The 15,602-nt window shown below is 37.8% G+C and overlaps 1 long non-coding RNA gene across 1 annotated transcript; it reads left to right on the top strand.

Annotated features, from left to right (window-relative positions):
* Positions 1-10,070: 10,070 nt before the first annotated feature.
* LOC113471505 lies at positions 10,071-15,293 on the top strand. Its single transcript, XR_003394179.1, has 2 exons — positions 10,071-10,423; positions 15,189-15,293. It is a non-coding gene; the product is annotated as an uncharacterized LOC113471505 (long non-coding RNA).
* Positions 15,294-15,602: the final 309 nt, after the last annotated feature.

Genomic DNA, 15,602 nt, shown 5'->3' with positions numbered 1-15,602 from the left:
CTCTTACGTTACGTATGTACCTCTTCTTACGTCATTTAGGTTTTAGACCATGTTGTCATCAAAGCCATCAATTTATCACTTAGTAAACACAGCCTTTGTCACTCCGAAAGAAAATGGTTAAAATTCGCTGATTCCGAAGAATTCTTTGTGAAACCTCTTCAGTCTTGACTCCTAGTTAATACATACCTACTGATGTGGTCTACCAGTGGCCACTTTGTGTGAGAAACATCTTGACTCCTAGTTAATACATACCTACTGATGTGGTCTACCAGTGACCACTGTTGCCACTTTGTGTGAGAAACATCCACAGATTACTGGTTTCTTTACTTTTACTATCGAATGAAACAGCCTCAAGAGATCGTGAGAAAGAGGACGAATGTCTTTTGAGGGAAAGAGGTGGTCATCCTTCTAGGTCTTGGTGGTCTGATCATTGACTGTTAATCATGGGTCAAGTTTAGTGCGGTAGTCACCACACTTGCCTGACAATCAGGTGGTCGTGATTCGTGAGGCTTGGTGAGTTTTTACAAGGTAACTAATGGATAAAGGAAAGCGAGGAAGAGGAAGGAGAAGAACAAGTTGCAGAATTTGAGTAATTCGACTACAACACCAGTCAACTTTTCAGAGCAGTAAGAAATCCAGATCACATATATCATTATTGTTATGATGGTGTCCCAACCTTCGGGGGAGGTCGCGGGAAGAGAAAGCAACTCATTCCTTTCGATCAGTAAATTTTACACCGAATAGGAACACAACACCCGCCAACCCATTTAATGGGAAAAGGCTAGGAAGAAGAAGGGGTGTAAATTTCACCATTCTGCTGATCTGATAAATTTAATTTCAGACCAAACAGCTCCAAGAACGACCCAACTAAAGCGACTTTCCTATGAGTTATTCGCTTCTAGAATCCTACTCCAGCTTTTCCTTTGAGTGGTCACCTATGTCTCAGGATAATGGACAAAGGCCATCACAGTAACCAGAATAGCTTCTGGACAACTTTGATCATTATTGTGTCATCTATTTACATGTAGGTACATTGGTAGCGTTCTATCACCCTTGCTTCCGTCATAAGGTAATCGAAGATTCTGCAATATTTACCTATAGGTACAACATAAGTGGGGCTTGCGGCAAATGCCGTCAAGTACCCGCTTTCAATCGCCCTCCATGGGTGAATAGAGGAACTAGGTGGGTAGGTACTTTGGTGCAGAAGATGTGGAGAGGAGGAGGAATCAGCCTCTCATATCATCTTTGACTGGCCTGCGCTATCATTACTAAGACGCAGTACCCTAGGACACCCAGGAGAAGAGATAGTAACCATACCTACACTCGAACCCAATCAAACCACTCCTGAGCTTCTCAAGAGGATCAGGAGTGTTTGAAATGGAGGAGAGCCATTGACCATGTGTAAAGGTAGTGCAATAGTCCTAAAGTAAAATGGACGCGGCACACAAGAGATCAAGAAGAGACCGCCTTAACATAATAATAAAGGTGGGTAGGTACTTGAAAAAGATATAACGTGGGTCTGTGCCGATGGTATGTTATATACCTACCTACCTACCTTACCTACTGTGCTAATCTACCTATCTGCTTATTTACCTGCAAAGGATTAATAGCTGATCTACCTACTCAGTCGGCGCGGCGTATAAACACCACCACGGTGGTCTCATAAAAGCTATTTGATACGTTAACAACTCCGGAGTAAGTTCCTACCTAGATATAACATTGTACAGAAATGATTTGTTTAATGACTTATTAAAGAGGATAAATTGTTTAACATTGAAAAATTTATTAACCGTACGAGCTACTGCTGTGGTTTAGTGTTACCTAGGGTTATCATGTTATCAATTAAAATAGAAAATACAATGTTTATTATGCTTCATGATATAAAGTTCATGTAAATACGTGGAAGTTATATATGAGATAGGTTGGACGTTAATTGCATTAATGACTGTACAAATTGGTTCGAAAGTCAAACGAAAATATTTGTTAGCCGACGGACGACAGACGCTTGTAAAATATCCCGAAGACATAACAAATTAACAAGATATACGTACCTGCCTACTGCCTAGATATCTATTTAGTTCGACTTATACAATACATAAGCCTATAACCTTATACCAACACAGATGTACTAATGTATTAGGTTAGGTAGGTACCTACCTACCGTGTTCTATCAGTTCGAAAAGATATGGTCAGTTAGGTTATAGGTAAAAGTATTACTATCCCTAGCCCTGAGATGAATCTACCTACTCTATTTATTAGGGAAATTACCTCTTACGTGATATTTATTTGTTTAATTTTTCCATCAACAAAATTACCTACCTAAGTACAGAGTACAGATATTAGTTATCTATTACTTATTTAATCTTAAATGTTTGTGTTTCAGACACATCCACTAAAACTGACATTTCGAAGATTATAGACAAATCCACAGATGAATGACAAACGTAATCCAATGAGCATGCTGTTTTCTCTGGAACAGTACGAGAGTTTTAGTCATTTCTGGGATAAATGCTGGGACGTTATCCTTTTCTACGCCATTCCTACCTTGATCATTGTGTGCTATAATGTGTTGTATAAAGCTATGACGTGATTTTTGACCATCAGTATAGTATGGACATTCTAAAGTTTTAATTAAACTACGAACAATTGGTCTACGCTTCATAAGTCTTGTATAAAAGTGACTTTAGTTAAGTAAATAAAAATAAAATTGCGTATAAAAGTGAATAAGTAGGCAATTAATCAAAATTTATTGTGATAAATCAATGAGCATCTACAAAAACAACACCTAATAGCCCACAGGTTTTAGAAACACGCAAACTCTATGGCGCTATACCTACCTCGAACAAACAGACGGGCAATCTAAATTGTCGAGTAAGTCGAGTCCAAACTGCAATTCATTCCTTTCGATCAGTAAATTTTACACCGAATAGGAACACAACACCCGCCGACCCATTTAATGGGAAAAGGCTAGGAAGAAGAAGGGGTGTAAATTTCACCATTCTGCTGATCTGATAAATTCAATTTCAGACCAAACATCTCCAAAAACGACCCAACTAAAGCGACTTTCCTATGAGTTATTCGCTTCTAGAATCCTACTCCAGTTTTTCCTTTGAGTGTTCACCTATGTCTCAGGATAATGGACAAAGGCCATCACAGTAACCAGAATAGCTTCTGGACAACTTTGATCATTATTGTGTCATCTATTTACATGTACATTGGTAGCGTTCTATCACCCTTGCTTCCGTCATAAGGTAATCGATGTATCTGCAATATTTACCTATAGGTAATACAACATAAGTGGGGCTTGCGGCAAATGCCGGCAAGTACCCGCTTTCAATCGCCCTCCACGGGTGAATAGAAGAACTAGGTAGGTAGGTACTTTGGTGCAGAAGATGTGGAGAGGAGGAGGAATCAGCCTCTCATATCATCTTTGACTGCCCTGCGCTATCATTACTGAGACTCAGTACCCTGGGACACCCAGGAGAAGAGATAGTAACCATACACTCGAACCCAATCAAACCCCTCCTGAGCTTCTCAAGAGGATCAGGAGTGTTTGAAATGGAGGAGAGCCATTAACCATGTGTAAAGGTAGTGCAATAGTCCTAAAGTAAAATGGACGCGGCACACAAGAGATCAAGAAGAGACCGCCTTAACATATATAATAATAAAGGGGGTAGGTACTTGAAAAAGATATAACGTGGGTCTGTGCCGATGGCATGTTATGTACCTAACCTACCTTACCTACTGTGCTATGCTAATCTACCTATCTGCTAATTTACCTGCTAAGGATTAATAGCTGATCTAATAATACCTACTCAGTCGGCCTATAAACACCACCACGGTGGTCTCATAAAAGCTATTTGATACGTTAACAACTCCGGAGTAAGTTCCTACCTAGATATAACATTGTACAGAAATGATTTGTTTAATGACTTATTAAAGAGGATAAATTGTTTAACATTGAAAAATTTATTAACCGTACGAGCTACTGCTGTGGTTTAGTGTTACCTAGGGTTATCATGTTATCAATTAAAATAGAAAATACAATGTTTATTATGCTTCATGATATAAAGTTCATGTAAATACGTGGAAGTTATAATCTCCTGGAAGTTGGTAAAACCTAAACGCCTTATTCAATGGTAGATACGAAGTACATAACCATTTAATCATGTAGTTAAGTCATGACTTTATGTCGACGAAAGTTTCAACGGGGAACCATGCATTGAAAGAAAATCGAAGGTACTTTTGTTCACGACACAGTGATTTGAACCCAGGACCCTCAAATTCCAGGATCAAGTGACGTCATCTCCTGGAAGTTGGTAAAACCTAAACGCCTTATTCAATGGTAGATACGAAGTACATAACCATTTAATCATGTAGTTAAGTCATGACATTTATGTCGACGAAAGTTTCAACGGGGAACGATGCATTGAAAGAAAATCGAAGGTAGGTACTTTTGTTCACGACACAGTGATTTGAACTCAGGACCCTCAAATTCCAGGATCAACTGACGTTCTCTTACGTTACGTATGTACCTCTTCTTACGTCATTTAGGTTTTAGACCATCATGTTGTCATCAAAGCCATCAATTTATCACTTTGTAAACACAGCCTTTGTCACTCCGAAAGAAAATGGTTAAAATTCGCTGATTCCGAAGAATTGTCAAACCTCTTCAGTCTTGACTCCTAGTTAATACATACCTACTGATGTGGTCTACCAGTGACCACTGTTGCCACTTTGTGTGAGAAACATCCACAGATTACTGATTTCTTTACTTTTACTATCGAATGAAACAGCCTCAACAGATCGTGAGAAAGAGGACGATTGGCTTTTGAGGGCAAGAGGTGATCATCCGTCTAGGAGTCTAGGTGGTCTGATCATTGACTCTTAATCATGGGTCAAGTTTAGTGCGGTAGTCACCACACTTGCCTGACAATCAGGTGGTCGTAATTCGTGAGGCTTGGTGAGTTTTTACAAGATAACTAATGGATCAATACAGGTTTTAGAAACACGCAAACTCTATGGCGCTATACCTACCTCGAACAAACAGACGGGCAATCTAAATTGTCGAGTAAGTCGAGTCAAAACTGCAACTCATTCCTTTCGATCAGTAAATTTTACACCGAATAGGAACACAACACCCGCCGACCCATTTAATGGGAAAGGCTAGGAAGAAGAAGGGGTGTAAATTTCACCATTCTGCTGATCTGATAAATTTAATTTCAGACCAAACAGCTCCAAGAACGACCCAACTAAAGCGACTTTCCTATGAGTTATTCGCTTCTAGAATCCTACTCCAGCTTTTCCTTTGAGTGGTCACCTATGTCTCAGGATAATGGACAAAGGCCATCACAGTAACCAGAATAGCTTCTGGACAACTTTGATCATTATTGTGTCATCTATTTACATGTATAATTGTGTATTGGTAGCGTTCTATCACCCCTGCTTCCGTCTCAGGATAATGGACAAAGGCCATCACAGTAACCAGAATAGCTTCTGGACAACTTTGATCATTATTGTGTCATCTATTTACATGTAGGTACATTGGTAGCGTTCTATCACCCTTGCTTCCGTCATAAGGTAATCGAAGATTCTGCAATATTTACCTATAGGTACAACATAAGTGGGGCTTGCGGCAAATGCCGTCAAGTACCCGCTTTCAATCGCCCTCCATGGGTGAATAGAGGAACTAGGTGGGTAGGTACTTTGGTGCAGAAGATGTGGAGAGGAGGAGGAATCAGCCTCTCATATCATCTTTGACTGGCCTGCGCTATCATTACTGATGCATAACTTGACCGTCTTGGTAGTCAAACATTTCAAAACTAATCAGGAATTAGTGGGCAGTCCTCTAAGGTTCCTCTAAGTGGAATTCAATTTATTGAGAGAATACCAAAGAAGCTGTAAATTAAGAAGAGGCTTGGAGTTTGGTGTGGAAGAGCTAGATTTCAACAGAGGGTTACGAGATGCATAACTTGACCGTCTTGGTAGTCAAACATTTCAAAACTAATCAGGAATTAGTGGGCAGTCCTCTAAGGTTCCTCTAAGTAGAAATCAATTTATTGAGAGAATACCAAAAGAAGCTGTAAATTAAGAAGAGGCTTGGCGTTTGGTGTGGAAGAGCTAGATTTCAACAGAGGGTTTTGACAATGTAAATTTTCATGAGGTGTAAAGTTGATATTGTTTAGCTGGTTTGAGGCGAATCGCGAGATCAGCAGATTTGATTAAAACACATTGATTGACGAAATGACATATTATCATTATCAGATTTGCAAAGCAATGTTTTTCCCCCCTTGAGCTTTCTTGAAGCTTAATTATTGTAGGTACAATACATGTAGGTAACGGATTATGTAGGTACTTGTAGCATACTTCGTATAGTGCCTAATCAGATAGGTATTTCAATAACTACCTAACAATATGTATGGATGCATAACTTGACCGTCTTGGTAGTCAAACATTTCAAAACTAATCAGGAATTAGTGGGCAGTCCTCTAAGGTTCCTCTAAGTGGAAATCAATTTATTGAGAGAATACCAAAGAAGCTGTAAATTAAGAAGAGGCTTGGCGTTTGGTGTGGAAGAGCTAGATTTCAACAGAGGGTTTTGACAATGTAATTTTCATGAGGTGTAAAGTTGATATTGTTCAGCCAACCTAGTTAGCTTGGTTGGTCATAAGTGGGGCTTGCGGCAAATGCCGTCAAGTACCCGCTTCCAATCGCCCTCCACGGGTGAATAGAAGAACTAGGTGGGTAGGTACTTTGGTGCAGAAGATGTGCAGAGGAGGAGGAGGAATCAGCCTCTCATAATATCATCTTTGACTGCCCTGCGCTATCATTACTATTAAAGACGCAGTACCCTAGGACACCCAGGAGAAGAGATAGTAACCATACCTACACTCGAACCCAATCAAACCACTCCTGAGCTTCTCAAGAGGATCAGGAGTGTTTGAAATGGAGGAGAGCCATTGTTCGATTCCCGCCCGGGGCGGATTTTATCCTGATGGGATAATGTTCGCTCTCGGAACGGCTGTCTCCTATCCTGTCTTCAATTCTCTCTTCGATTTCGGGACGATAAGACCATAGCAGTTACAGTTCCCTCTGTCAAACTTCTTAAAAAAAAAAGTTGATATTGTTTAGCTGGTTTGAGGCGAATCGCGAGATCAGCAGATTTGATTAAAACACATTGATTGAAGAAATGACATAATTATTATCATTAGGTATAATCTACCTATCTGCTAATTTACCTGCAAAGGAATAATAGCTGATCCCATTGACCATGTGTAAAGGTAGTGCAATAGTCCTAAAGTAAAATGGACGCGGCACACAAGAGATCAAGAAGAGACCGCCTTAACATAATAATAAAGGTGGGTAGGTACTTGAAAAAGATATAACGTGGGTCTGTGCCGATGGTATGTTATATACCTACCTACCTACCTTACCTACTGTGCTAATCTACCTATCTGCTTATTTACCTGCAAAGGATTAATAGCTGATCTACCTACTCAGTCGGCGCGGCGTTACCTTTTACGTGATATTTATTTGTTTAATTTTTCCATCAACAAAATTACCCACCTAAGTAGAGAGTACAGATATTAGTTACCTATTACTTATTTAATCTTAAATGTTTGTGTTTCAGACACATCCACTAAAACTGACATTTCAAAGATTTATACACAAATCCACAGATGAATGACAAACGTAATCCAATGAGCATGCTGTTTTCTCTGGAACAGTACGACAGTTTCAGTCACTTCTGGGATAAATGCTGGGACGTTATCCTTTTCTACGCCATTCCTACCTTGATCATTGTGTGCTATAATGTGTTGTATAAGGCCATGACGTGATTTTTGACCATCAGTATAGTATGGACATTCTAAAGTTTTAATTAAACTACGAACAATAATTGGTCTACGCTTCATAAGTCTTGTATAAAAGTGACTTTAGTTAAGTAAATAAAAATAAAATTACGTATAAAAGTGAATAAGTAGGCAATCAATCAAAATTTATTGTGATAAATCAATGAACATCTCCAAAAACAACACCTAATAGCCCATTAACCCATTTCGAATTACTGGTCCAAAGCTGTTAAACAGAAATACCTAGTGCTTCATGAACCTTGAAAAAAGCTGCGTCGAACCATGAAAGTAAACCGAGTGTGTTAACAAAGCTTAATCCAACAACAGTAAACGTTCTCAATTTGTTAAATCTCTACAAATATTAATAATATTCTGACTTGGTTTCTACAAGATCAACTAATGAGTTACATAAACGAATGCTAAGTAAATAACTCTGCTTTTAATCTTAATGAATGCAGCACATTTAAAATATTTTAAAGGTACTTAATTATTTGTATACCTACCTAGCTAGCTAGTTAAAGCGATCTTTATGCCTACTATGATTCTATGATAAATTAAATCAAGCAAAAGGAGTGGTAAATTTAATTGCAATATTTACTTAGCCAGTTTACTTACGTCCCCATTAATTAAAATAATAATTTTATTCATACCATTGGTCTATGAAAGTAAAAGATTTTAATAAATAAATGAAATCGAATTAATTTAGCTATAAAAGTACCTAGATACTTCATGCACAAAACTAAGTACTTATTTATAATTTATAACTAACCAAGGTGTATTTACATTGTTTGAATAACGAAACCATTTCACACACCTGTTCTTTTTTTTAAATGATTCAGTAAAAAATGATAAACGACCTTTTCTAAAGCATAGAAACTTGAGAAAGCAGTAAGATACCTAACTTAATCAGTAACGAGTTCTGGTTGTACAATATTGTACAAAGGTATTTACATAGGTACCTAATTAACATAAATAGGTACGTAAAGAAATCTATGACAATTTTGTAAAGAAAACCTACAACATGATTGAGCTTTTGTTTTTGTTACCTGTGTGTTTGGGATGTTACAAAGTGTTTCAAGGGTACGAACAGTTGAAACAATTGGAGGACAATTTGAAAGCCCATCATCACCAGTACCAGCAATATCAGCATCCTATGGAATAAATTTAGTCTCAAATTAAACTAGGTATTGATTTTCCATCTTAGGTGCCTACCTAATAGAAGAAAAGTGTACCAAATTAACTAACAAATTTTTTTTGACGTAATTTTAACCTCAATGTGAACATTTTTGACTAGAAAAAACGGATCTTTTAACTCTCAACAACTAATTAAATACATATCTACTTACAACAAATGAAAGTAAAAGATTTTAATAAATAAATGAAATCGAATTAATTTAGCTATAAAAGTACCTAGATACTTCATGCACAAAACTAAGTACCTACTTATTTATAACTAACCAAGGTGTATTTACATTGTTTGAATAACGAAACCATTTCATTTCACACACCTGTTCCTTTTTTTAATTGATTCAGTAAAAAATGATAAACGACCTTTTCTAAAGCATAGAAACTTGAGAAAGCAGTAAGATATTACCTAACTTAATCAGTAACGAGTTCTGGTTGTACAATATTGTACAAAGGTATTTACATAGGTAGGTAGGTACCTAATTAACATAAATACGTAAAGAAATCTATGACAATTTTGTAAAGAAAACCTACAACATGATTGAGCTTTTGTTTTTGTTACCTGTGTGTTTGGGATGTTACAAAGTGTTTCAAGGGTACGAACAGTTGAAACAATTGGAGGACAATTTGAAAGCCCATCATCACCAGTACCAGCAATATCAGCATCCTATGGAATAAATTTAGTCTCAAATTAAACTAGGTATTGATTTTCCATCTTAGGTGCCTACCTAATAGAAGAAAAGTGTACCAAATTAACTAACAAATTTTTTTGACGTAATTTTAACCTCAATGTGAACATTTTTGACTAGAAAAAACGGATCTTTTAACTCTCAACAACTCATCATATACATATCTACTTACAACAAATACCTACTATGCTTTTGACTAAATTGGCCTTGATATTGCTGCTTTTTGTCATAAAATTCATGTCCATCCCAATGCATTGATAATACCTACACCAAACCTACCGGAAAAGACAGAAAAACCGAAGGAAAATAAACTGAAAATAAGTAAATACTAGGGTATACCAAATACATATCTACTTACAACAAATACCTACTATGCTTTTGACTAAATTGGCCTTGATATTGCTGCTTTTTGTCATAAAATTCATGTCTATCCCAATGCATTGATAATACCTACAGCAAACCTACCGGAAAAGACAGAAAAACCGAAGGAAAATAAACTAAAAATAAGTAAATACTAGGGTATACATAGTAATAAGTAATAATAATTAGATTTATTTTGATCTAGACATTCACCGAAAATGACTATTATTTTGAGCTATTACTTGAAAATGTTTCTGTTCTACTCAGCGTTTGCAGTTGTTGCATTAGTAGGTCCTATTCTTTAGGAGATTATTCTTCATCAGTTTCTACACGAAAAAGGTAAGTTGTATATAGATATAAACTTTATGGCCTTTTAGTAGGTAGGTACCTAATTCATTTTGTCTTTTCAATAACAGAATTATTTCCCACATCGAAGAGAATAGGAGGATAGGATAGGAGAAAGCCAACCGTTCCGAGAACCAACCTGCTTATTCCTTCAGGATAAAATCCGCCCCGGGTGGAAATAGAACCCGCGACCTAGCGCTTACAAGGCAGGAATCTTTGGATGTGACAATCGAATGGTATTTTCAGATTTTTATATCACAGAAAACGCATTACCTACATATTTGCGTAATAGAATAGGCATGTTGCTAACTTCACTGATTTTATTTATATTTGTTTCATCCTTAATAGATACCTACATAGAAAGTTTCCAAAATTCTAAAATCATTCCAAAATCTAAAATGCATAGGTAACAAACCTAATTATGCAAGTATAGGTAATTTACATAGGTATAGATACCCAACACATAGAGCCAAGTACCTAGAACAAAAACCAATCACTCTGTTGATCTCGTGGTGTTTCGGATGGATCACTTGGGCACGGTTGGTCGCCTCACATCTAACAGATCCGTGGATCATATCCCGACACCGACATACAGACATACCGACGGTCAGAGGTCTTTGATACACCGACTTATAACCCGTGTGACAGGGCAGCAGGCATGGTCGAGAATGTCACAAATTTTGGGCTTTGGGGAGTCCGTTGAACCGGTGAACAAGAAATCGCTGAAGTCAAAATTCGTTGGTAAGCTGAAGCTCTTCGTGCCCGCGTGGGATAACAGGACTGCGGAATATGAGGAAGCCACAAACATGAAAAAGGAAGTAGGTACCTACAAACAGGGAGGGGAAGGAATCCCTACAGGATCACAATAAAATTCACAATGCTTCGTTTTGATTGAATATCGACAACAAGATTTTATATTATGTATGTATCATAATATTATTACCTATTGCCATATGATTATGAGTATGATTCGTCATTTTGTCTGGTTCAAATTCAGAATCAAATAATTACAATGATCTCCTAGGATAGGTAGCTTGGTAGGATCGTCATGAATAGTGTCTTTCACATTCCTTGATATCTTCAAGAACTTACCTATAGGTAGGTACATACAACTCACTATTACAACCCCTATGTATGTATGCATTGTATTATGTTTGTACACTCATAAGGAGGTTGGTACTTGTAGCAGTATAACTACCTCGTTGTGGTTTAAATACCATAAGATCAAAATTTCGACCCTGATCTGTGAAGTTACTCGTACCTAATAGGAGCTGGCTAGGACCCTAATAACATTACAGGATAATCAGGGAGACCCGTCAAAGAGAGGCAAGGAATAAGGTGGTGATCTCCTCTAGAAATGATAAATCGATCGCTTAATTAGACAGGTAAGAGATAGAGATGATTAGGTTCTCCTTTGTCGGGCTGGCGGGTTCCCAGAGTGAAGATCAAAAAGAGACATGATTGTGTTATGTTGTGAGGAAGGCATCAGGTAACGCGGGAGGTACCCCGAACAAGATACAAGATGTACCAGAAATATAGGTAACGTCAGACAACCAGAACAGGGTGAGCTGAAAAGAAAAGAGGTCTTGAAAAAGAATGTTGAAGTTTTTTTTTTCTAATTACTTCAAAAAATTGCCTGCTGCGAATTATTTTCACTCACAGTAAGCAAAAAGTAGGTATACCTATTTCCTGGATTCCTGGCAAAAACACATTAGGTAAAATAACCATCCATCCAGAATAGACACCATGCAGTACGTTGCTTAACACTCGGTGTTCTCTGTCTTCTCCTAGCCTAGAAAGTGCTCAGGAAAGGCCCACACCTCAAATAATTTGACTCTACTGGCCCTACATATTTTGACTGTCAGCGTAATAGGATTGAAAAGTCCCTCTATGTCAGCAGATTCAACAAAGTAACGTTTATTGGGTATCAGCTGAATAATAATCTTGCTCCTGAAAGGTCTATTGTACCTGAATAATAAATAAATAAAGCACTGTTAATACCAATACTAATCGGAATTTTGACAATAATAGTTAAGACTGAAGTTAGATCCTGTATAAAGATCACTGAGGATAGTTCTAATCAGGTTAGAGTGATTGATAGCACATCTCTGCTAGGCTCTAGACTTCTTATGGTGAGACATTGGATCTTAGTTAAATTTAATACAAGATCATCAACATTAACAGTGAAATTCAGATGGTGATATCAAAATTAGCTCAGATTCAGTCGAGATCTAAGACGGGAGCTTAACATAGAATAGAATAGAATAGAATACCTTGTTTATCCTGCCCGAATAGGACTGAAAAGTCCCTTTATCCCAGCAGTCTAAACAAGGTCTCGTATATTTGATGGCTTAAAGAATAATACATACAACTAACAATTTAACTAGGAAGACCTTGCTTAACTAGAAAAAAAAAAAACAAAAAAAAACATAGAGGATATTAGAGGATTGTCTCGGGATTTAATCTGATACAGTGATACATAATAATGTTTTGTCGTCTGTCGTCCTAGGCCCACAACCCATAAATGAGGAAATCGTATTTAGTTGAAAGCTATTTTCCCGAAATACATTGACGATTGAGTATTGAACGAATTTAGTTTTCTGTGTACTCCTCCTCCATTTTAAGAGTTTGATAGAAGAAACTGTAACTGCTAAGAATTTATCATTAAGAAAGCGAAGAGAGTATTAGGAAGTCAGGATAGGAGAAAGCCAGCCGTTCCGAGAACGAATCTTATCTGTTTAGGATGAAATCCGCCCCGCGTGGTGGTCGGTGGTGGCTCGGTGGTGTTGTGTGTTCCACCCTCTTTAAAGCTGAATGGTCTTCTAATGTCCGCTATTTGAATTCCCCCCAACTACACCACTGCATACCACCCTCATAGTGGTCAACTGGTCCTAACGAGATATCTTAAGGTACTAATATCACATAACATTAATTCTATTACATTCCTAGCACCCCCTAGTTTATAACAAGCTTCTGGTGACAGGTTCATTGTTATTAGGTCTGTCATTGTCATTTATACCTAACATTATAACATAGTCATTTATAACGCAGTCAATTGTATACTACAGTCGAACCTGGAATCCAAGAAACCTGATGGACAAACTGGAACAAAATCGTGGTCCCTTCATTTTTGACACAAAAAACTCACTCTTTAAAAATTAAAATTTCCACCGTCAGAAGCTTTTTTTTTAACCTCTCTAAGAAGGAAATTTTTAAAGCGAAAACTTCTACAAGCAGGAAAATATGCAAAGGCTCCTGAGATTCCCGTTTATCCGCAGGTTTGACTGTATTAGTAATGGGTTCACACAAGGTTCTCATATGGGACCACTCGCTTATTCTTCGTCTCATTAATGTCACCCTCACATTTAAGTTCCCTGGTCACCGCGTGTTAACATGAGAGGTCTTGAATGGAGATGTTGACAGGTGTAAGGTAATTTGTTTTCTTCTAAACCACTTTGGTGTTCCTTTGTGGACGCGAGGATGCCTTCTTACATTCTTTTTGGATCGAATCTAATTTCCATGATGTAATTCCAATCCTATTTGGCTGAATCTTGGAATCTTTGGATGTGACAATCGAATGGTATTTTCAGATTTTTATATCACAGAAAACGCATTACCTACATATTTGCGTAATAGCGTATTAGGTATGTTGCTAACTTCACTGATTTTATTTATATTTGTTTCATCCTTAATAGATACCTACATAGAAAGTTTCCAGAATTCTAAAATCATTCCAAAATCTAAAATGCATATGTAGATAACAAACCTAATTATGCAAGTATAGGTAATTTACATAGGTATAGATACCCAACACATAGAGCCAAGTACCTTAGAACAAAAACCAATCACTCTATTGATCTCGTTGTGTTTCGGATGGATCACTTGGGCACGGTTGGTCGCCTCACATCTAACAGATCCGTGGATCATATCCCGACACCGACATACAGACATACCGACCGTCAGAGGTCTTTGATACACCGACTTGTAACCCGTGTGACAGGACAGCAGGCATGGTCGAGAATGTCACAAATTTTGGACTTTGGGCATCAGTCCGTCAATAAATTTTGTTGATTTTCTCTGGCTCTCTGTATCTCTTTCTCCCTCACTCTCTCTCTCCCTCCCTCCTCTCTCTCTCTCCCTCTCTCTATCTTTCTTATAATTGGAGGGCTTATAACTAGGGACCAAAATATTAGTTTACTTTTTGCACTTTTTGTTGGTCCATTTTTAATTATTTTTTATGAAACCCAAATTGTCTTTTAACATGAGACTGCAGTAGACGCATAATTTTCATTCGAACTTGAGACCATCCTTCTTCCTATATAATTTAGGATAAAATCCGCCCCGGGTGGGAATAGAACCCGCGACCTAGCGCTTACAAGGCAGGCGTGAGGCGTATGCTCCAAGCTGACTGGATGACTAGGCTGGGTTTACAGGACTTTCTTGTTGCTTTTAGGTTTAAATAGGGTAAGTGTACCATTTATTCGACCACCTAAAAAACGTACCTACCATTTATTGGCCCCACCTGTACCATACGCCACATAAGTCTGAACTCGACGAACTTTTTCAAGATCCAATTTTATCAAAAGAAAGGGCTTAAAGAATGCTATCAAACCAGTAGGTAGTATTCCAAAACTGTAGTAATAAAAACAAAAATTAGAAAAATAAATGTGGGCAGGTGGGCCAATAAATGGTACGTTTTTTAGGTGGGCGAATAAATGGTACCTACACTTAGGTACCCTATTACTTATTTCAATTTCAGATTTCTTTGTCACATCACCTGATAAAATAGATGCCCAATATTGAAACAATGGAGGACGATGGCATCCACTTCCAGTTGACAGGAGATAACCTCAGAGATGGCGGCTTAATATATTATTTCCTTTCCTTTCCTCTGGGATACTTGATTGGCTATCTGCTATCTTTGCTCTGAAAGTTCCTCCTAATACTTCTGACTTGTCGTAAATTCCAATACTTCTGCCTGTAATCTGTTAGAAGACAGGATAGGAGAAAGCCAACCGTTCCGAGAACGAACCTTATTCCTTCAGGATAAAATCCGCCCCGGGTGGGAATAGAACCCGCGACCCAGCGCTTACAAGGCAGGCGTGAGGCGTGTGCTCCAAGCTGACTAGGTGACTAGGCTGGGTTTACAGGACTTTCTTGTTGCTTTTAAGTT

This window comes from Diaphorina citri, unplaced genomic scaffold, assembly GCF_000475195.1.
Source record: "Diaphorina citri unplaced genomic scaffold, Diaci psyllid genome assembly version 1.1 scaffold2538, whole genome shotgun sequence".
Taxonomy (NCBI): domain Eukaryota; kingdom Metazoa; phylum Arthropoda; class Insecta; order Hemiptera; family Psyllidae; genus Diaphorina; species Diaphorina citri.
Note: the sequence above shows the minus strand (reverse complement) of the source record. Positions and strands in the feature narration are given on the sequence as shown.